This window comes from Chiroxiphia lanceolata, chromosome 1, assembly GCF_009829145.1.
Source record: "Chiroxiphia lanceolata isolate bChiLan1 chromosome 1, bChiLan1.pri, whole genome shotgun sequence".
NCBI lineage: Eukaryota > Metazoa > Chordata > Aves > Passeriformes > Pipridae > Chiroxiphia > Chiroxiphia lanceolata.
Genome location: NC_045637.1, coordinates 66801226 through 66825308, shown reverse-complemented (window position 1 = coordinate 66825308; position 24083 = coordinate 66801226). Strand labels below are relative to the sequence as shown.

The following is a 24083-nucleotide window of genomic DNA, read 5'->3' as shown; positions in this document are numbered from 1 at the left end:
GAGAGAGCTTATGTAGTGTGATACTATTTCTAAGACTCAGGCTGTGCAGTCACTGCTTTCAGAGCCATAGGCTTTCTCAGGCATAAAGCACAATAAGTCTATGGCTCCACAGGCACCAGCATATACTTCACAGAACTTCTCTGGATCTTCACCTTCACTGGGTGTCCCATACCGAGGCCCATGTTCCTCTGTCTTCACTAATGACAACGACTACTATGTCATTGGCAAGCAGGCTGAGTTGAATAAAGGGTATGTTTAGAGGTATGATTTCACCTTCAGTTTTGCTATAGCCTTCCTGGGAACAGGGAACAATGTACCTGTCTGTCACCTTCTCTGCTGACAAATTTTTCTCCCCTCAGCAGCTTTGTTTCCCCTGCCCGCTCCCCTTTGGGAAAGGAGCTAAGGGAGTCAGCTTTGGCCCACATCTCTTTGCTGGTACAGTGTACCCCCCTTGTTGACTGCTCACATGAGCTGGAGGCAAGAGGACAGACAGGTTCCTGATGTCAGACTCAGGGTTGCACTGTAAGAGATTTCTTAGAGCTCCCTCTGTGTAGACAGGCTGCAGGAGTCACTGCTATTGCTGCCAAATGTCTAAGTGTTGCACAAGAGGCATGATATTTGGCAGCTCTCTCCATTTAAACAGAAGGGGGGGTTCCTGCTGCAAGTAGACCCAAGTAAAGGCAAGCACATCATGATGGTACTGATTCATATCACAGGAAATTCTTTGGCTTGTCCTTGAAATGGACACTTCTTCAGGAGAAAATTATGGTATCTAGTCTGTGTGTTACCTCTAGGGACTGAAACAAGTTATTCATTCAGTACACATTTATGAGACTGGTTATTCATCTGCTAATGTGTCTAGGAGTAAAAATGCCTATTTACTTAGATGATGTCTTGAGGTGTTAAAGCTCCTATAACAGTATATTTCAGTCACAGTGGACTTAATGGTCTTGTAAGTTCTACCAGTAACAGAAATACCTGTTTTAACTCCTGCTTTCCTTTTGCATATCATGGAATTCAGTGGGGATAGAACTGAATGGAGATTTTCACTGCTTGTAAAGGTAAAGGCACTCAAATGATCAAAAAGCCCATGTTTGTTGCAGATTACTTGGTAACATTTCTAATGGACTACTCCACCGTTCCGCATTTATCCACTTCAGACACTTCAGGAATAATTTAATCAAATAAACATAGTTTTTTCCTTCACTTGCTACATTATGTTAGAGTCATAGATCTAAAAGGAACACCTGAAGTCAGTTCCCTTGTCTTGTTGCAAGCTCATCTTTAATAGAAGTTTAAAAACTTTAGGGAACGTTTCAGGCAGTGACAGAAAATCTGTCACCAGAGTTCTGGACACTCTGTCCAAGAGCTCCAGGATCTTTCTTTCAGAGACAGTTTTTCCTTGTTTCTAACCTGAATCTTCCTTATTGTGGCCTATGTTCATTATTTCCTGTCCAGCCTGTTGTAAACATGAAGAACATTTTTTTTCAGTTTTATGCCTTCAGCTGAGTCTTCCTGTATTAGGAGAAGCAGAAGGATCCTTTTGAATGCTGTTCTTCTGTTATGTATCTCCAGACAGAATTTGCCTTTCTTACAGCAGAGTGAAACTCATATAGTGACCCTCTATGAATCTTATACCCTTTTTCCACCATATTGCTGTGCAGTACTCCTATAAGTAGTAGGTACTTACTACTTATAGGTAGTACTACTCCTATAAGCAGTAGTTTTCTATCCTGGTATTCCACAGACAGTCAGAGAGAGTGATTGATACAGAAAAAAATTTGTGAGGATCTTATCATGGGGTAATAAATGCAGGGGGAATCAAATCTCCTCAGCAGAATGGTTGGTGTCTGTCTGGTGGTGACAGACCAAGGCACTTGGAGCAGCATTTTCAGCTGTATGGGGTGAGGCCCTTGAACCACTGCTCTGCCCACTTATAATCCAGTCACCACCCAGCACTTGTGTAATTTATCACTCTTTATATATCTATATATATCTTAACTACATACAAAATTTCTCTTAATTAACTGTACATAAAAGACTGTCCTACGTGATCACTTCTGCAGGAACAATTAGTATTAATTACTTACATTTTACATAGGTAAAATTAATGTTTTACCTATGTAAAGCTCTGCTGCAGGAACCACCAAGAGCAGTCTTTGGGACACTCCACCCAGGGTGTTAACACAACCATGTATACAAATTGGACTAGACACAGCATGACCTGGAAAGATGGAGTAATTTCCAGAAGTGTAAATTCTCACCAGGAGGCCTCCTGTAATATCAGTCAAACACTGGACTCTGAATGATCATGCCATCATCTTGTTGCAGGCTGGTCCCTGGTCTCAAACCAGTCCCTTTGTCTCACCTATTCAGGTGACTGCCTGGGAAATTTCTGGATTAAGTAAGGATTGAGTGAAGTGCACTGGGTGTGCATAAGCTTCAGCCTTGATACCCACTTACACCCCAACTATATGTATGAAACAAACTTGATTTTCCTACCCATAACTCATTTAGAACTCTCGCCACATCATACTTTTGCAGTTGAACTTTTCTGCCTAAGAATAATGTATCTCACACTTTTTCCATACTGAGTAACACTTTTTTTCCAAATAATTTATCCAACTTATTGACGTTGTTTTAGATTGCTATCTTATTTTTCAACATCTTTGCAGTCTTTCATAGTTTGTAATCTGTGAACTTGACAAGCATACTTTCTTTTGTTGTCTACATCACTAGTGAACATGTTGGGCAATACTGGATGCATGACCCCTGGATAACCCTGCTTATTCCATCCTTTGATTTTACAGTGCTTCATTGATCAATCTGATAAATTCGGTCATGTTTCTATCTATTGTATGAACATTTCATTCAGACCTAGTGTTCCTCATGTTACTTGTAAGAATATTATATGAGACAGTGTAAAAATCTAAGCAGCTAACATTTCTCTTCTAAAAAGCCTGTCATCATGTTGTAGAAGGAAATTAGTTTGGTTTGACAATATTCTTGGCAAACCCAAGCCGTCTTCTAATCATTGCTTAACCCTCATCCATTGTCTTTACAGTTTTCTGAACTAATTAGTAGAAGTTCACAATTTTCTCATCTTTTAACAATCTTTTATTTTTTTTTCTCATTTTATTACCATAAACATGTAAAGATACCACCAAATAAGTCCCGACCTGAATTTTAGGCATACACAGACTAAAATGTTGGTCAGCAGCATTAGGTGTTTACTGCCTAAGTAAAAGATGAAAAAACAGGCAAGGGAGATACAAGGTCACAGTGAAACCTGTGTAGTTAATGGTCAGCACTACTAATGGTCTAGTATTGCACTGGCTTCACCAGTAGAAGATGGAAATATTGTTCTTCATTTCCACAGTGGACTGCAGAAAAGGACATCATCTTTGACTGCTTTCTTAAAGGAAAAGTGTGGAAATTGAGAAGAGAATATTCAGAAAGTACTTGTATAGATCACTTTGATCCAGGCAGACATTCTGTCACTGTGGAGACAGCAACAGTCTTCAGGAATAATCTGCCACTGGCTTAGGAAGATGGATAAATGACTCCTATGGTCTTTTCCATATCCTTTTCTGTATTCTGTATTTATAGGCATTATGGAAAATAAGAATTTTGAGATGGAATTTGTAGGATAATTGGGTAGCTTCAAGTCTTTGTGTGAAGCTCATCTTAAGTATGAAGCAGAGGGCTGGAAGAAGCAAGTGTGGCTGCATATTCAACAAGTAGTTAGATAAGAGGATTTCCATTCCTTTAAGCATTTCATTGTCTGCTCCATTCAAACTTTAGATGAATGTAGGTGCTTTTTCTCCAAATAAATTGTTGTAAGAGATCATTGTGCCTAATAAAATGTGAAGTCTTTAAAATATTTTTCTTTGAAAAATTAAGATTTATTAGTTAGTGTGTTTTGTGGTTGAGGCGATGCCATCTGAAATTTTTTAAAAAATGCTTCTTTTTAAATTGATATCTATTACTTCATCATTTCTAACTCTGTGGGTGTATTACATAAATTAATTTCTTTCTGTCTGAGCAGAGGTATGAGTACAGTTTATTTTCCTTTGATATGCCTTTGCAGAAGCTATAATTCCCTCCCTTGCTCCCCCATGCAACCCCTTACACTTTCTCTGGGCAGAAAGGGAGAGTAGGAGGTTCTGTCGTGCAGTAGCATCTTCTCTTAACATCTGAACCAAAAAGGGTCATCTGGATGCAAGCCTTGGTGCTCTTGAATTTGAATCTTTTCTTGAGCAAATAAACATTGTAACCAGAGTGAGAGTTTTGCATCCAGAAGGGTTCCCAGTTATAAAAAGTTTTCTTCTTATATTTATCTTGCAGTCCTGGTGCTCCAGGAGCTGAGGTAGACTTAAGAATATCACAGACTCAACACAGTATTACTTGACCTGTAATCACTCTTCAGGCTCTGGGCATCTCTCACTGGCACTGGCATCAAACTGGTAGGAGTGGGATGGATTGTACTTCTCCTCCCCTAGAAACTTTACTTTCAAGCCCTCTTTGCCAGTTTGCTGCTGGTTTTCATTTTTTTAATTTAATTTTTAACATAACAACCTTTGGTTTTAAAGCCACCTTCAGCTGACGAGCAGATGTCAAAGTTCCAAAGAGTAGAGCATTGCTGTGTTTCTCTTCCAAGAAAATATGGACCTCAGAAAATGTATACGACACAAGCCACAGAGTATGTAGTGCTGAGGATACAGGTTTTAATCCCTGATCTGCCATAGTTTTTAACATACGTATTCAGCTCTGACTTGACCTTGGTGAGCAAGCCACATACCTTGAAGTACCTGGTAGAATCTAAGCTGTGCAGAAATAGCTCACTGGTTGGCTGAACCTTGATTACTTTTTTTATTTAATAAATTTATTTTTTTTAGGGTCTGGAAGCATGGAAACATCGATATGACTATATGATGAAAATAAAACATGGCTTAGGTATGGATTCAATACCTTAGAAATAAGGTACAGTAGAGAAAAGGTTAAATGTTTCAAATGTTCTGTGGAAAGAAGAGTGAATTCTGATTTTCTGGTCCAGTTTATTTTCCTGAAGGATTTGCTGTGATAGCTGGAGATTTATTGACTGAATCTGCATCATTCAAAGAAGCAAATTAGTGCTTTGCTGTCAGATTCTGTAATAAAGTTCCATGCTGTGATTTGGTCTGTTTCAGCAAGAAAACATCTTTTTTACTGTCTTATCTTATTTGTTTTACTCCTGATGCACAGAAGTAGTCTTCCCACCCTGTTTACAGCAGTGCTTCAACATGTTCATTGCTCAAGTGATAGAAAAAGATCAATGCTAAGGGATGTGCTTGCTTCATTTGTGCTGTAGACAAACTGCAAGTTTATATAAAAGACTTTGTCTTGATTTCTGTTAAGTGGATTTGATCAATAGTTGAAATCTTTGGAAATGTCAGTTAGTGAGTAGTGGTTGTGTGGGCAAGGGGTGAACTATGGCTCTGTGGACATGCAGGTCCTGATTCTGCACTGAGCTAGGCTGGTGTGGCACCACATCATTATGGGCTTCGGTGGGGAATCCTCAGCAGAAAAATGTGCTCCTCAGTGAAGTGGTAAGCCCAGCATTTATATCTACTTTGAAATAAATGGAGTTTTGTTGGTATCAAATCAGTATATTAAGCAACTAAAGTAATCTTTGTGAATAATATTGAAAGGCACTGTGCTTTTATTTGTCAGCAGCAGTGCTTATTTTCAAATCTATCTTGATATAGATGCCCTTCTGATCATTCTGTCTTGATATTGTGAATCTAGCAAAACTAGACAGATTAAACTCTTACTGTAATCAATATATATCTTGATTCAGTTATCAGTGCCATTATTATTAATTTCTCTTTGTATTATGTTGACTTGCTCAGGTTCTCTAAGTGGACAGCTTGTAAAATGCTAGCAACCCCTCATGGTTATTTTCTCAATTTGTTTTCTAAAATATACAAACCACCAAAGCTTAGCAATGAGGAAGCACAACACTGGGGGCTTTTTGACTTGTGCTACACCACTAGCAGGCGAAAAAGCAGTGTAGCTCTGAGATTGGTCTTAAAGTTATTTCTCCCAATTGAGGATGTGACCTAGCATGTTCAGGTATGTTTTGACCATGCAGCTCAAAATCTCTTTTATTTAACTGCCCACTTTTTCCATTTTTGAGTCTCTCACTTTAGTGCATCACTTCATACTCTCTGCTCCACCGTAAATTCCGAATTAAGTATTGGAGGAGTAGCTGGTCAGTACCCAAAATAATTTATGTGTAAAGCTATATGTGTGTAGTTGCACAAATAAATGAAATAAGCTTGCTCAACAGGGGACGTGTGAGTCAACAAAAAAACCCAAGGTGCTGTGCTAAAACAAAACCTAAATATGCCTTCCCCATTGCATTCCAAAGCCAGTTTTTCCAGGTTCTCTGGATAGCTGAGAATAATTGAACTAACAATGCCTTTCTGGGTTCTGTTTATCTTAAAAGACCAGAGAGAAATTACCTTTATTATTGAACCGTCAAGAACACCTTAAAATAGCCCAAGACATTGCACATGAAAATCTGCGTCTATTTTCAGATGACTAACAATGTTATTTCATATCTGATTACTGAAAAACTGAAGCTCTTTGTTTATATTCATGCTCCATAGAAATGAATTCTTCTGTGTAGTTAAAATTAGATGTTTTCATCTCTTTCAAATGGTATCTTTCTGTTTGTTCCCTAGTTTCCTACTCAATGATATGTCAGCCACATAAAAATTTTTAGGACGTATTTGCAATTTGTATTCTTTTAAGGGATGATCTTCCATGTGAGCATGAAGTCATGCAAATAAAAAGGATGGTAAATACTTTAACAAAACTTATAATTTTATTCAAATGAATATATTTTAATAATTTTTGCAATATTTGCTCAAATATAGTACAGTGTTCTACATGCAGATGCATATACAGGTACATGATCATTATCCCTGACCTTCAGATTTCTCTTTTAATATTGCCATTAAACACCAATTTGTTACTAAAGCATACTTTGCAATTAAAAATTTATTGCCTAAAAAGAAAAGGCAGCTTCCTGCCTAGCTCTTAATTAATCTTTATTTAAGACACTTAAATATTTATAGTGACTTACTTACTTCTCTTTTCTTTATAAATACTGTATTGATTCAAAGAACCTTTATGTTTCTGAAGAATTTGCACTTTTGCTGCAATGGGTACTCATAAAAAAAAATTCAACATCTCATAGACTGTGATGTTATTTCAGCTTTAGGTACAAAGATGTGAGGTTTAATGGTGGCGGATTGGTGCAGAAAGGGTCAGATTTCCCTTAGGCCTCACTGTCTCTCACTGAAAAGTGGAACGAAGTGCAGGTAAATTATTGCTGTTCCTGCTAGACATAAGCAAGGTGCCACTGACTTCAGTTCATGTAAACTGCACAAATAAGGGAACAAAGAATTATTGGATCTACAGGTTTAACCTTCTGCCTGCATCAGCATATGTTATGCCAGAGTAGCACACTGCTCTCCTGAAGGACAGCAGCAGTAAGTGGCAGCAGGTTTATGCCAAACCACAGCACGGTATTTCCTGGTTCTTGCACTTCATGCAAGCCACAGTCCAGTCTCTGAACAGAGGGTTGGATTATGGTTCAACCTCTGACCCACCAACTGCCTGTACTGCAAACCACTCGACTCAAATCCCAAGACAGTTTTTTAGAGCTTCTCAAATCTGCTGAACCCCTGCTTATCTTGCAGATTTTCCCAGGGGTGCCTGGACTTGAAATCATCAACTGAGGCCTTTTCAGTATGCAACCTTTCAATTCCCCCAACTATTCAGTGGTTTTGGTAATGATGTAACTGATAGAATAAACTGTGCTTCCTTATTTTACAGACAAACTTACTCTGGAGCTGGATGGGAGGAGCTGGTCAGCAGTAATTACACAGTACACTGTTTCTGACCTTCTTTCCTTCTGTAGAGCCATTTTTCACTCTATCACATTTTCTTTTTTTGTCGTTGGTTTTGTTTTTGTTGTTTGTTTGGAGTTTTTGTTGGTTTTTTTGTTGTTTTCTCTTTAGAGGAGAAAGGAAAGCATAATTTCTAAGAGGAATCCTATTTTCATTGACTAAAACAAAACAAACAGCTTTGCTTTTGAAAAGGAGGATAGAGGTGAGAAGGGAGTAGTTTATGCTCATAGTCAGGGACTTACATACCAAGTGGAATTCTGCATCACATATTCTGCAGGAGGTCACAGTGATCAAAGAGGACCCACTGAATTTTGCATAATAAAGTCTTAACCTGTAAGCAATGGAAAAAATCTTGGTTTTTGTTTAGCAAAAGGAAGGGTAAGGTGCATTTGTGCATGCAAGTTCAATTACCGAAACATCACTGTGCTTCAGCATGGTCAAACTGCCTTCAACAATGGGATCACCACAGTGCTCTGGGAAACATAGCGGGTAAAATTGCTAAGCGGTTATGAGAAAACTGAAATCCAAGTTGCAGCACAAGCAAATGACCTGCTGCTATAAACTGTACCCTTACAGATTTGCTTACTGATTGCAACATGATATTTATTGTGTGCATAAGCTGTAGCTTGCTCAAAATTATTTAATTCCATCTATATCTTGCTGGAAAGTGATGGGAGATCACTCTTTGAATGAGGTAGATTTCTGCCAATCATTCTTATATGTAGAATGAAGAAATTGAATAAGAATTATTTTTGTAGTTTTCAGCCGAGTTATTTAACTGGAACCATAGTTGAAAGGGTGGGATTTTTCACACTGCTTAACTGGAAATACTTAATGTAGCCAGAGATTGACATTGATGCTTGAATGGATGAAATATCATTTAAAGTAATGCAGTGCTGAGTAAGGATAGCATAACAGTATAACTGGCGATGTGGAATATGCATCAGGGATGTCAGCTGACCATATTAAGTGAAATCTTATTCATCTCAATCATGTGACTGATTTCAAGCATGTCCCTGAATAAGATTCTTTTCTAATGTAAGACCATTGATTTAATGTATAAATGAAATAGGACTGTGCTCACAGATTCTGTTAATAAGATATGCATCCATTTATTCTAGCCCTGGAATAAAAATAGTGGATTAAATTGATACTATGTTAACAATTTTTTTCTTCCTAGCATACTTCTATTTCCTGTACAATGTGTTCTCTGTGCAAGCTGTTATGTTTGTGTTATGATTAACCTGTTTCTTTTTGCTGGAGAGTGGTACTTTAATGGGGGTCATTTCTGTGATGCTAGAAACAACTTCCAGCAATTCACAATGAGACTTTTCTTCTCAGTTGCCTTCTGATAGCATCATCCTTTCATTAGCCTTAGCTAATTCCAGAGGTAGAGCAGTTTATCATATAATGCAACACCATGAAGGTTGAGTAAGCCTCACCTATGTGACATGGGACATCTGCCCTTACCTCTTAGACATGTATGGTCTATGTAAGTCTGCCTGTAGTGAGAGTACTTGCATAGCACCTAGAAAAGCTGACATAAATTTTATTTCTAGTTTTACCCCTTTTATTGCAAGACCTGAGGCAGGTGACTCAGCCTCCTTGTACTTGTCTAATACTGCACCTCAAATAGGAAAGGATTTTGATACCTACCATGGAGAAGAATGGTAATTCTGGAAGTGTTTAATATTCCTACTGAGCAATGTGCCACAGTAAGCATACTAGTATTTTCTAGGTTGAGATGGTGTATGAACCAAACACAGTCTCTCAGAGATGCCCTGTTCTTAACCATTGCTGATCAGTGTCTATTGTATAGAGAAGAGATTATCTCCTACAGAGTGTGTCTCTGAAACAACCCTTGTTCTTTGTTATCTGCACATTTTTCCCTAGCTGCCAGTCCAAGCTTGTCAAACAAGGATACCGTGCTGACCACCACACTCCTTTTTGTCCATCCTCCCAAAAGCAATGCTTACTCAACTGTGTAACATTCCTCACATGTATCTTTGCATTGTGAATGTTCTTATGAAACTAAGCTGAAGTAATTAGAAAAGTTTAAGCATGAGTATCGCTTCCTGACACATCAGGATAATCTTCAATAAAATACCAGCTTGCTCCTGGACGAGGGAGCACAGTGTCTGCTGCCTAGGATTACCTATGTGCTTACTGATTGGAGTATTGCTCAAAATACAAGGACAGAACATCACAAGCAGGCAGGAGATTTCTCTAGCACAGCAGCCATGAAAAATCTCAGTGCATTATGGACAGTTGGGACCAACTGAACAGTCAGTATCGAATTAAGGAGACAGCTGGGGGGACTTGAAATCTTTTCCTCTCTTGTCATAGATACTGTGATATTGCCTGTCTCTCTAAATGAAATAACAATAGGGAAGCCCTAGGGCAGATTGTCTGCTTCCCCTCTCTTGGGGAGTCTGCCTTTTTTCCTCTCAGAATATTAGAGGTGGTTGATCCATTTTAATGTAATGTCAAAGGCCTTTGGGACTTAAAAGATGTTGTGTGTGTGGTATTGGAAGGGCAAAGAAAAAGCATTGACCCTACTAGATGTGATCTTTTCAGATGGCATGTAGGTTTTAAGGAAAATCAGGAAAAAGGAATGCACTTGGGTTGACCAAGCTTAAAGCAAATGAAATCATTCCAGGTGGTTGTCCAACCTTACAGCAAATATAATTATTCTAATTGATTGCCCCCATAGCTCTTTTACTGAGAACTCCTTGAGGAATACGGGAACCTTTCCATTGTAGTTTGCATGAAGGTCACAATAAACTTGTTTTCTTATAAACTGATTCACTACTACTGTAACATTTGACAAAAATGTTTGTTAGATCCGAACAACTATTTGGTTTGATGATATTTCAATTCATTTCATGAAGAATGGAGAAATACTTACAAGCATGAGGAGGCACTTTGCCTTGCTGAATGTTTTGTACTCGTATACAAACAACAAATCCAGGTCCAAACTAGCATGGTAGCTATTTCTTTTTGTTATTCCTTCACTTCTTAACCACCTGTATCTTGTTGAAAGTTGTTCTCATCTGTTCAGTAAGTAGAAACATTACTGTTGCTATGAGGTGGCCATTCATGAACAATATAATTCTTCCTGCACCATAAGGCACATAAGGCTGAAGTAGAAACAATTATTAACAATGCATAGCCAATAGCAAACAGCTGACAAACCACCCACACACTAAAAGTACTTTGTTCAAATAATTCAATGCATAATTAACAAATGCGTCTGAAGATAACTGCCCATTAACAATTTCCAAGTGGAAAATAGGGATGGATAATGCATTTGCGTTTGCAGGGTTCCATCCTGATGCTCCCAAAGAACAGAATCATTCTTTGTCTATAAAAGGATTGCTCAGAGCAGTTCAGTTAAAGTTAACTGAAGGTATGGAACTGTTGTATATAATTGAGGTGCAACAAACCCAGTATGGACACTTCCACTGAAAGCAAAGTAGCATAAATATGTTGCCTGTTCCAAGGATCTGGTGGGTTGACCTTGTCCAGTGGCTAGGCACCCACCCGGCTGCTCTCTCGATCCCTCTCCTCAGAAGGATGAAAAAAGCTCGTGAGTCAAAATAAAGAAAAGCAGATCATTTGCCAGTTACTGTCACAGGCAAAACAAACTCAACTTGGGGAAAAGTTGTTTAATTTTCTGTCAATTAAAATAGATTCAAGCAGCGAGGAACAAGAAGACAACATTAAAACAACATTTCCCCCCATCCTTTCCCAGGTTCAACCTCAGTCTTTCACACCTATGTCCTCTGCCCTCTATAGCAGTAGTAAGGGTTGATGAGAGTTATGGTCATTACAAAGCAGTTTTGCTCTACTTCTGCTTCCCTCTTGCTCTCCTCTTCTGCTTTTTTAACATCCCACAATAAAAAAAAACAACAAACCAAAACCAAACAAAACAGTTTTTTATTGGGGAATCTGTCATCTAGTCAGGGACTTGAATACCTTGCCTTAAACCAACACAACTCTGCTAGCTGAAATATCAGCGTAAATGCAATGATGTCCTGGGGCTCACAGCATTTTGCTTCTGTGCCACTGGAAGATGTTCTTCTGAGTGTGCAGTCAACCTGAGCAGCAACCCTTATAGAGTGGCCAGGCATTGGAGTAAGTACATGCCTGCATAAGAGTGTCTTTTGGCTTGGACAAAATAATGATTTCATGTTAATTGAGGTAAACTGTTGAAGAAACTTTTGCAGACACACTTACCTGTACGTAAAAGTCATTTGTTTCCCATCAATTGTGAATGGTTACCATTTCTCAGTATGGAGTACGAATTTCAAGAGTAGTCACTATTCCAATGTGGGTAGTCAGAAGTAGCTTTCTTCTGCAATATCTCTTCAGTCTAGTTTCCCTTTTTTGGTCAAGGCTCTTAGGAATCACTCCAGCTAGTGTGCAAGAAAATTTTTGAGGGCAGAAAATTCTGAGGTTTTGGTATTTTCTGGTACCCCTCTGCAACTTCACATTCTAGGGTAATTAGAATAAATGAAGGGTTTTATTTCTGGAGACCTTGCAAGACCATCCATAGTTATAGAAATAAAAAAAAAAATAATAATAGTTATAATAATACTCCATACAGACCTGCTATAATCTTTTAGTGTTTTGGTATCTTGCATAAATGAGTAACTAAAAATGTCTATATTAGGTCAAACAATTCATCTACCTAAGCCAGTATGCCACATACAACAATGGTCAAAATATCAACTCAGTTTAGGCTAGCATGACACATTCAGCTTTCAGGATATTTAACATTTTAGGACAAACATTTTTCACCCTGAACAGACATTGAGTAACCATTGTGAAAGTACTGGAAGAAAATCCTCCTCAGGCCCAAATCCTGGTTCACTTTCCAGCAATTTGGGACACAGAAGCTATGCCCCATCCCTCCTCTCACACACTGGTTTTCAATGAAAAATAACATGGGTAGGTAGCAGGAGGGAATAGTGACAGCAACCAAGGTAAGTGATCTGGGCAACCAAGACTCTGGGCACACATGCCTCTCAACTGAGTTGCCACCTGCACAAGCCAAGGTCAATCAGAGCATTTCCTTCGCAGTGTTCTAAAAGCAATTCCTGAACACGGCCTTTTATCTGACAGAAAGCATCAGCCCTCCCATAGTGGAACTGGCAAGCCCTTTACTTGTAGCATGACAGTTAGCAGGGCAAAGTCTTTAATGAATCTGCATCAGATGAACAGAAGATGGATACAGAGTTAAGCAACCTTGCTTATTATGTAACATAATTGTATTTTATCACCACAATAAGCGAAAAGTGACAATTTCACATGTCCTGTGTCTGTGTATTTGTCCAGGAAAATCTGTCTCTATTCCTCCCATCATGAGACAGATGAAACAGTTAAGATGAAGATCATTAATTACAAAAGAAAGACTGTATACTTCTTTTCTGAGGGGAGAAAAGTCAGTATCGTTACTTATTTCCATAAAATGACAGTTTCGTGTATCAATCCCTTTAGTCTTCAGTAGAAGTTGGATGCCAAACCTGAGGATCCTCAGAAAACCCTAGCCTAAACCCTGCATGCCTGAGTAGACTGAACAATTTGAACTTAAAATGGTACGTTAGCCTCTCTGTAGAGGGCTGTGTGTTTATACAAATCTTAAATCACATATTTGCACTAACACTCTCTAACATCTGCATGTAGAAAGAAATTACTAAGAACTCAATAATAAGGACACTGCAACAGCTGTATTTAAATCAGACCAAAGGACAACCTCCCACAGTATCATCCTAGAGCAGTCCATAATGCTTCTTAACCTGAAGGTTTATTCTGTGTACCTTTGTGTAAAATACAGATTAGTACTGGTCAATGTTTCTTTTACCACCACAGTGAACTGTTTTTTGAAGCCTATACATGTATGTGGTATCCACCACATCCTGTGGCCATGAGTTCCATCCTTTAATTATGATCTTTGTGGAAAGCATCCTTTCTTGGGTTTCATATTTTAAATTTGCTAACTGCTCGTTTTATTGTGACTGCTTCCTGTGGTATGAAATACAGTGAAAAACATTCTTTATTCCCTTCCTTAGCTCTGTTCATGATTTTCCTGAGGCTCTGTCACAGTTCTTTCCCTCATTTGTCCCTCTTCCATATGAAAATCCTAAAGCCTTTCTTTTTCCTTTCCTAGTACAGAACCCATTACATACCTTTGATCATCCTGTCACCCTTTTCTTTATCCTTCTATTGCTATCCTGTCATTTTTGAGATGACTGGAACCATATTCAATATTTAAAATGTTAGGTGGGCAATGGATTTTTATGGCAGTGTTATCATGTTCCTTCTGCTGTTTTCTATTCTATTCCTAATATTTCCTAATATATCATTTTAATTTTTGACAGTTGATGAGGATTTAGATGACATTTCATAAGGCTATTTCCAAGTTCTCTTTCCCAACTAACAGTTAATTTCACTGTGTGCTTACAAATTTCCCACTGTACAAATACGGGACCTTAGTTATTTAGCCTTGAAAATACAGCTGAATTACAAGAGTTAGGCTGTAAACAGGAGATTGTTGAGAGAATTTAATAGTTGTTCAGTTCTACTAGCAATTTTTATTTTTCTAGGTTTTATTATACCAGAAGTTTCTCACAAGTATGTGAGGCAGTGTGAATGTTTGCCATGGATCTCGTCTTTTTAGTCGGTTGTTGATTATTTTAACAGAATATGAATTCTAACAAGAAAGTCATTCAGGAAAGATTTCATTCAATGAGATTTAGAGGGAGTGTTGCTAATTTTGCCACCATAAGGCATATCCTGATCAAAACCAATGGAATCCAAACAAATGCATAACCCTTTGCAGTACTAATGTGATGGAGATTTCATCCCAGCCTGCAATATCAGGTAGAGATGCATAGCACTTCAATCTTTTTCATAGCTGAAATGTAAGATTAGTATCACAATTGCTAAAATGGAGTTCTGGAGCTTAATGTAATCTGGAATTAAATAAATCACTTCAAGACTGTTAAAACAACTGTGAAAGAACTTTAATTGTTTCTAAAATAAGTGTTGGCAGAATAAATATATTACTGCAAGTTGATCAGTTTCATCTTTAAACACTTACTATGTTATATTTCATTGATCACTGTCAAAAATTCCTTAACAGGCCAAAGAGACCTCAGTATCATATCACAAGCAGAGCTCTTTTTCAAATTAGGTTTTCAGCACTCTCCTTTCATCGAGTATGAGTCATTTGACTTGATCCTTGTTAATGTAAGCTCTTGTTTTCGAATTTGTGACTGCATTACAGAAGCTAGAGGTCTATGAATTTTTCCTGTTAATGTAGTTTTCTCTGAGAAACAGTTCTGTTCCTTACTAATTCTGTTTATTCCTATGTGTTATAGACAGAGTTTTATTTGTATGGATTTGTTTTCCATACTCAGTCCTGGGTATCTTAGAAAGATCTGCGATGGAAACATTATTTTATAGCTGTGGTGGGCTGACCTTGGCCAGCAGCCAGGCACTCACCCATCTAGTCTCTCACTTCCTCTTCTCAGCAGAACATGGGGAGAAAATATGATAGAAAATCTTATGGATTGAAATAAAGACAAGGAAATAACTCACTGATTAACATCTTGAGTAAGAAAATCCAGACTCAATTTGGGGGAAATTAATTTAATTTTTGCCAATTAAAAATAAATTAGGAAAGTGAGAAACAAAGACAACACTAAAACCACTTTTCCTCTAACCCTTCTTTTTCCCAGGCTCAACTCCACTCTTTAATTTCCAACTCCTCTACCTCCTCCCTCCACAGTCTGCACAGATTGAAGCACTGGTCAGCTCCCAATCTTTCATTTTGCTTTGGAGAGCTGAGATGATTCCTTGACTCAAACTGCCCTGCCTTTTAAGGACAACTGGAAATTACAAAGCTATACTTAAATGCAGAATAGCATTGTGAGTACAAAGGGACATCTGCATCTACTAGATTACGAATCAGGAGGCCAAATAGATGAACTAGTCCAAAAGATAGACAAGGAACACTAGTCAATTGTTTGAAAGACATTTAGGGACATGATTTTATCTGCTTGCTTTGGAAAGTCATTTACTCCCATATATTGGTTTATTAAAACAGAACGGAGCAAGAAGACCTCTTTCATTTTCAATTTTCTCTCTCAGCTGGAAGAGCTTGGGAATGTAGGTATGCAAGAGGATAAATTAAATAATTACTCTTCTCATTGTTCTGATTCCCTGTGCGCTGCAGGAAGTTTGATCTGAGCAGTTCAACTTCTGGAAGCTCATAAACTCACTACAGATTCAGTGGTGAAATCAAAACATATTCTATGAATTAATAACCTCATAATATGGAAAAATAATCTATTTTGGACAGGTTTTATTTTAGCATTTGATACGTGATGAAATTACTAAATCCTTGATTCTTCTTCTTTTCAGAACATATTCAACACTCTTAGATATCTTGAGACCTCAGAGTGACTACAAAAACTGACCAACGACAGCATTTTTTAAAATATCACTGGTCTTCTGACAAGTAAGTTTTTCATTCTCAGTTTTGTTTTCTCCCTGGTATTCCTGACTTGTATTTTATCCTTGAATTTATTATACAGACTACCATATTCATTTTCTGGGCCAAGTAAATATGACTGCAAATTGTACAGTATGGAACCACCCTTAAACTTTCCCAGCTAGAACGAAACCTATCAATATTACAGATATAATTCAGATAAAGCACTGACTCATCTAATTATTCCAACTTGTAATGTCAATGGGACTGTAGTCATATTTCTGGATGTTTTGGGGATTTGCCTGCTAAAAACCTCTTTTCTGCAGGAAAAAATAAATTTATTTAACAATCTGGAAGTCCTTACTGGACTTAGGGAAAGGAAGATGGAAGAATTTGGAAACTGCTGTAAATAACAGTGTCTGAGGATAGGCTCTACAGTTAGAGGAAAGAGTATTAGAAGGACTGGTAGGATAGGGAAAAGTGGAGAGGGAAAAAACCTTGCATTGGAAGTGGGGGAAAGAGGATCCTTACTAAGAGGAACAGAAAAGAAAGCTCCTTTCTGTTCAAGACCTTTTAAAGGACAGCTTCAGAACTTACTAAAATTCAAGTTTTCCTATTCATAAAGTTTAACTTTCATAAGAAACTACATTTTAAAACACAAAACTATTTCTAAACAATGGGGTCCACTCATCCTAACTTCTTAAGTGAGGGATCTTATATATCCAGAGTCTGCTCCTCCAAAATAGCAATGAAGATTCTCATATCACTACTAAACTGCATCTTTTTTTGCAGTTTCATACAGCTACATTAAATATTATGTTATTTGCTTCTTGTTGGAATATATTCCTCTTCTACGAAGCTAACAGATTTTATGAAATGCATTGCCTGGTTACAGGTTGATTCAGCTTTGACAATCATATTTGATTACCCTCTGGATGATAGGTATTGAAATTTTAGGACATTGTCTTTTTTTGCCACTGCATATTTCTGAGATAAAGAAGAAGATAATATTTCATAACCCTGTATATCATAATTAAGCAGGTCTAGCTACCAGTAGTCTCCAAAACAAAAGACTTCTGATGTATTATTTGTTATAAAAGAAGAAAAAAGTGATGTAAAAAATACACACTATTTAATAACTGCTCACAGGAATAAAAATATTGAACACCTGAAATTTTACATTCTATGGAAGGAATTGTAAAATTTTTCTCTGTTTCCGTTATTTTTACCAGTGCAAAACCAGCTTCCTTCTTTCCTATTGCTTGCTTGGTTGCTTTTCAGGTGTTTTTTGCTATAAGCCCACAGTCAAAGTTTTGAGTCTTATTTGGGTTCTGAAAGGATCACAGGGTCATGATTTCGATTTCTCTCTCCCCAGAAAGCAGATGTACTGAATATATCACTTGTTACTAAGTGATCTACCTGTCTGCCCTTCTGTGTGGTTCACTTTCCTATTGGGACCATAACATGTCAGAGATATGCATAACAATACAACCTTCTATATCTACCTAATTGACCATTCACTTGGATTTCACTAGGAGGACAGACAGGCTAGAGCCGAGAGCTTCAATTCTTCTTGGATTTGTCTCTAAGACACAGTTTTGAAGGTCTGTCCTGTTTACCATGAAAAGCAGACCGTAAGGAAGTTGAGACTGTTTGACACAATGAATTCAAGCCTAATAACTGAATTACTGAGTCTCTGTGGCGTTAAGCATGTCAGGACTCTGCATGAAACTGATTTATGAGTTCATCAACCCAGGAAATAAATAATAAATAAGTCAATCTGAGTGGAGAAAAGGGAAGGTTTCATTTTGAGATGGATGAAGTGGGAGAGGGGGCACATTTCAAAGAAAAGGATCCCTTTCTATTTAGACAGATTAACTCATTTTCATTAGCAACGTTGTGTTTTGAGGAAGATGCTACAAAACACAAAAGAGAAGGATAGGCAGATTCACAGCATATGTAGAAGTAGTGATGGTCAAATCTCCTTTTATTTTGTATTATAACATTGTAATAGTCAGAGGGTCAATCTCCTCTTCTACTAAGTAATATTGGAACACAAATCCCTCACCTCTGACCACAGTACCTTTCAGGTACCTTAACTCTACAGTATTCCCAGCAAAGTATTTATTAGAGTGTACTTCCATCTATTCAATATTATAACATTAACCCTACACAATATCAATGGAGACATGTTAAATGAGCACATCACAGAAAACACCAGGCAAGAGAAGTCGTAACTGAGGGAGAGTTTTTGCAGAAGGTTTTAATGGCATTCACAATTAGATGCTTTCAGTATTTTTCAGACAACCTGGAAGCTGACAGAATATCATTGTCAATAAAATTTGCAAAGAATACTAACAGTCTAGACTACTTGCTCTATCAAACAACTTGGGTTGCTTGGTAACCTCAGTCCATGTATGTATAACAACATACTGAGTTAAGGTTGAAGAATACTTGCTTCATTGAGAGCAAGAGGAACTGTATTCTAGGGGGTCCTGATCTTTGAGGGAAATATTTCAGGAATCACAGCAGGTAAGCAACTTGAGTAAGAAAATTGGTAACATAGAATGAGGGTTGTTGCTTTGGTTGTGAGTCTGATGTTGGTGAGTCTGATGCTAGTAGGCTGTGTTTTGATGCCCCTGCTTTAGGAAAGCGTGTTGAAAATAAAAAAACACAAAGGGTCAGAAGAAATCATCACTCTGTCTTTCTTTTGTGCATTTACTTTGTAATTAGCTTTCTGGAAAAGGGTTTGTTCCTCTCGGTTGGTATCATTCAAGTATTTTGATTTTACAGGGTAGCAGTAAATAATATGGTGGCTGATCTCACTTGTTTGATAATCTAGACTGGGAAGTACCTCATTACCCAAAAAAGAGTGGATAATATCCTTTTACATCATATTCTCCCTGCTTATAATATTTTTGACTGGCAGCATAATTCCCATGCTCAAAATGGTGATGGGTGAAAAGTCCTTGATCACTATAATCAATCCCGTTCCACAGTTGTGAGAAAGTCATACAACAGATTATTTTGGCTGCTACTTTGTTTACATTAGGTACTTCTGTTGGCAAAGGTGGAGATATATTAAGTCACATTTAAAGAATTACATAAAATTTCCTGATATATTTATTCAGACTCTTGATATTTACTTCTTATCTTAGAAACCAATGGATGACATTTCACATTTACTTCATATTTATTTCTTACTTATATTAAAGTGATTTATTAGTCAAATTAGCTATTCGTTCTACTGAGTAAACAGAACTATGTGTTTCTTTCTTTACTGTGCCCTGCAAGATTTTAGAATTAGCAGATTTCAGTCTATGCCATGGAGTTTTTACCTACAGTAGAAAGTAGGATTTTCTGCCTTTATCAGCTCTCAAGAGATAACTTTGAATGAACTAGATATTGCATAAAGCTAACCTGAATAAAGTGAAGAAAATACCTTCTCTGAACCTGCAGAGGAAGCTACAGATATCAAACTTGGACTAAACACTTCTGCCAGAGGCTGTTTTCTCCAGTCACTTAAACTCTCCCAGCTCAGTGGTTTGATGGTCAGCAAATCTCTATCAACAGATACATAATACGTGAATGCTGCATGATACTTAATGCAAATCAAGTTATTGAACTTAAGAAGTTTGGCAGTATATTGTTAAAATTCCGTGTTTAATTTTAAATGATCCTATTTTAAATAAAAAGATAATTGAAAATAAAAATACATATTTGATTTGAAAAAAAAATGCACCTGGTTAAAAGAAAAAGAAAAATAGTTTGAGCAAAACCCATTCTTGTATCAAAAAATGATGCATGACTTTCTGTACAGGCTGCCGGCAAGACAATGAAAAATGAAGCAAGCAGCTCTACTTCACATGGCTATTTGGAAACCCTTGAGGTGTTAAGGAAGTAAAATAGTGGCTTGCCTAAGGCAACAACTGTGTTAAACTTAGATGTTGATTTGTTTGTTTAATAAGCATAACAAAAAGGCAAAATACTAAATGCATTATCTTATGGAAATAAAAAGAATTCTTATCATAAAGAAAACAAATATTATTTCTCATTTAGGGAATTTCAGAATCGGATTGTATGGACATTAAGATATAAAGGGAACATATTTTTTTTTTTCAGTTTTTAAAGACAAGATAAAATCCAGGCAAGTATATTTGAATTCTGGTTGGTAGTTACATAATATGAGGAAAAAATAAGCTATGTATGTGGACTTTCTTTTTTCCTAGAAACGCACCTTGAATCTGAGGCACTACTCCAGCTCCTTAATGTAAAATTCTGTTCAACTGAGTGTAATGGATTTACTTTCAGGTATTTTTTCGCAGGTTTCTAGTACCCTTTCTGTAATATGAAGCCAAGTAGCATCAAAATCTTTGTTGTAGGAAAGGGTACAGGAAAATTCAGATGAATGTGGAACGACTATAAGTAAAAAATGTTATCCTCTGACCCAACAATTGTCCAGAAACAAGTGCAATTATGTAGACAAATCGTGCTTTCCCCACGGAGTGGCAATTGCTTGGCATAGAGCATTGCTGAGTGGATGGATATGCTTTTGACATCAGCAGGATGGAATACGCCTGTCCACAGTGAGATAGAGCCGTCATTGACCGACAGGTATAACAAATAAAAATCTCAGCCATGGGAGATGTTGAGCACCTGTGACACTTGTCTTTGCTAATTCAGAGTTTTGCAGGTGAATGCAAGAGTGAATATGAAGGGTCACAGTCGCCTGGTTTGAAGGGCAGCAGAGGGAATATCTGAATGAGGAATTCAATTTTAGGGAGCCTCTAATCAGGCAAGAAATACCAGTGGCACTGGACACAAAAATTCACTGCAGTTGATGTGTTCAAACGGTATTCAGGGACTACCTTTCCCCTCAAGACTTGGTGCCAGAGCAGGCATTGTCTGTCGTTGCCCCCTGATGCTGAACCCACAGGCAACACCTTCACCCCCTGCAGCAGTGGGAAGCTCTTCATAGTTCTTCCTTCACTCCCAGTGTCTGTGGCCCCAGGCCTGATCCAGGAGTGCATTTCTGCTGTGGCCAAGTAGTACCTGGGTGAAAGGGATCAAGCTAGTCAGGACAAGTGAAGCAGCCTGAGCTGCAGTTATGTACACAAGGGTCCCCTTTGAGGGGACCTCTGCAGGGGTGCTCAGGGCTACAGGAGGAGGAGGTAAGTGGGCAGGTCCTGTTGGGGTGTTGGGTGCTGTAGTCACTGCTCTCATCCTCAAGATTCTCATTCCTCAAAGATCCCGTGAACACACGTCTGTCTAATTTCTGGCATCTGACAGTGGATCCTAAGTTTAGTGGTACCTTCATCTCAGACTCTTCCAGTTAACATAGAGAAGGAGTGATGGGAGGGCAAGACCTTGAGGGATTATGGTCCATTTAAGATCTCAGTGAGCCTTGCAACATGCCTGTTTCTCTCTGTTGTTGGCCAAAGGCAACTGTTCTCCCGAATCAGGAGCTTTGGTTAAGTGCCTAAAGGTAGGCAGTATCAATGTGAACTTCAGTACTCATTTCTGTAAGTGAAGAAAGTGGTCTCTGCTCCTCACAGTGCATAGGCAGGCTGCTGCCCCTGCTGCTCTGCTCCTGCTCCCCAGTAGGCAGAGGGAGCTGAGCCTTACAGATTTGGATTCCCCCAGCCTCCTCCAGTAGGCACAAATCATGGATGCCCCATGGCAGCCCTCCCAGTGAGCACAGGAGTCTGTGCTGAGAGGGTCTGCAGGGTCAGTGTGCCTGTCTCAGCCCTTTGGCTGAAGAACAGCGCTGCATCACCCACAACATTAAAAATAGAAGAAATTGATGTCGCTGCAGCTGGGATCCCTGGGGCTATGGTGTATGTCTGTGACACCCTGCCTACAGCAGCTCCTCCTGGGGCTCTGGCAAAGGGCTGCAAATTCCTGACAGCCCAAAGAATTTGGGGCAGAGAGTGAGTGTTTAGTGTCTTTTTAAGGAGGAATGTCACTTCCAAACTATGATTCTCCAGTTCTGATATGACAGGGCAGACTCAGTCCAGCTTAAGAACAGTTTGGCTTAAATGTATTCTTATGTAGCTCAACATTAATAGTATTTTTGTACTGTAGTAGTAATAACCAGTTAAAAGATAGCAACGCTTATTAGGCAGATACAGACATATTCTTTGCCTGTCTTGTCAGAGTGGAAATGAGCAAAAAAGCCAGAAATACAGTAAATACAGGTCATTAGGAAGGAACTAAGCCGTTTAATTATCCTAAGAAAACAGCCTTCCTAATTTATTTTTTTTTTGAGGGGGGGCTAATGGTTGCAGTGTTCTTACTATTCACTGAGATGCATATATTGCAATAGAAGTGCAGAGTGTCTGTATTCTGGCCTTTCAGTTTCATCATACTTGGGGAATAGAGGGGGGGGAAAGGAAAAGAAAATATGTGAATATAATGGCAATAACATTGAATTATTTTATGATGCCATATGGAGTTAAACTGCTTTTAAAAAAAAAAAAGGAAAAATATTTCCATTTCAATGCGATTTGTTTTATAATAAAAACTTCCCTTTCCTTCATACTTCTACTTCCAGAGGGTTCTTATTCAGTGTATTCAGTCCTAGCCAAAAGGTCACTGCTGTCCTACAAGAGAGATCTCCCTCCCCTTCCTGTCACTTCTGGATGCTGTGAATAGAGCTTCCTTTCTCTGAGGCTGAGATTTATCAGTGGCAAGGTGCACTGGGAGCAGCTGAGTATCACCCTCCCCTCCTGGAGGTCAAGCGTGTCACCCCTGGGTGCTGCAGAAATTGTGGGAAGAGAGGGATGGGCAATCCCACCAGTCATACTGGCTCTCACTCTACAGCACCCAACATCCTGACCACCTTTCCACTGCATTGTGCCATTAATTTAAATTAATTCACCCTCTTTGACAGAATGTTCCCTAGATAGGAAATTTTTAGTTTTATATTAAATTTCTCAATCTATGCATTTAACATTTCTATTTGAATACACACTTTTCTTTGTAGACTCCTGACTTTGACAAGGCATTGATGAAGTAACACATCCTCCAATAGGAAGCAGTTGAAGGGCTGTTCATTCCAACCAAATTCTGACACTTCTAATCACAGCAAATAATATGTTTCATTTCAGTTTTGTCTTGTGGTATTCAGCCGGAGTTCTTATGGAGTCACATTCAAATCCATGTGAATCATTCTCTGCCTGGGCTGCTTTCTGTGATATTGGGAAAGGATATGCAGGAAGGCTGTTGCTGTTCCAGCTTGTGCTGTGAAGAAATGAGAGACTAAATAACCAGTATGAAATGCAGACAGGAATTTGTCATAAGGCTACTAAACTTGGTGATTTTGCTGGTTTGTGATCAGGGACCTTTAGTTGCACTGGATGGTTTGAGTCAGAGTAGAACAAAGAGCAACAAGCTCAACACTGGAGGAGGATTTGAGCTTTAAAGGAAAGGACAGCCTCAGACCACATGGCAGACAGGTTTATGGAGAGATGGCCAGTACTGAAAGAAATGGTTGTGAGGGCATAAAGGGACCTTTTTCTGCTTGTATTTTCATACTTCCTAAATTAAACTGTCTATGTGCCTTTACAAGCATCCCTCTCTCTTCACTTGCTTATAAGAGCTCAGACCAGCTCCAAGATCTT

General features: G+C 38.3%; 1 protein-coding gene across 18 annotated transcripts in view; it reads left to right on the top strand.

The window, feature by feature from the left end:
* The window catches only part of LOC116799594 (poly(rC)-binding protein 3-like), a 497681-nt gene that overhangs the window by 304485 nt on the left and 169113 nt on the right, over positions 1–24083 (top strand). For all 18 annotated transcript variants that reach the window (XM_032712987.1, XM_032712998.1, XM_032712951.1 and 15 more), the window contains one exon: positions 16392–16488. The gene's annotated coding sequence lies outside the window, so the exon portion shown is untranslated. The remainder of the gene's footprint in view (positions 1–16391; positions 16489–24083) is intronic.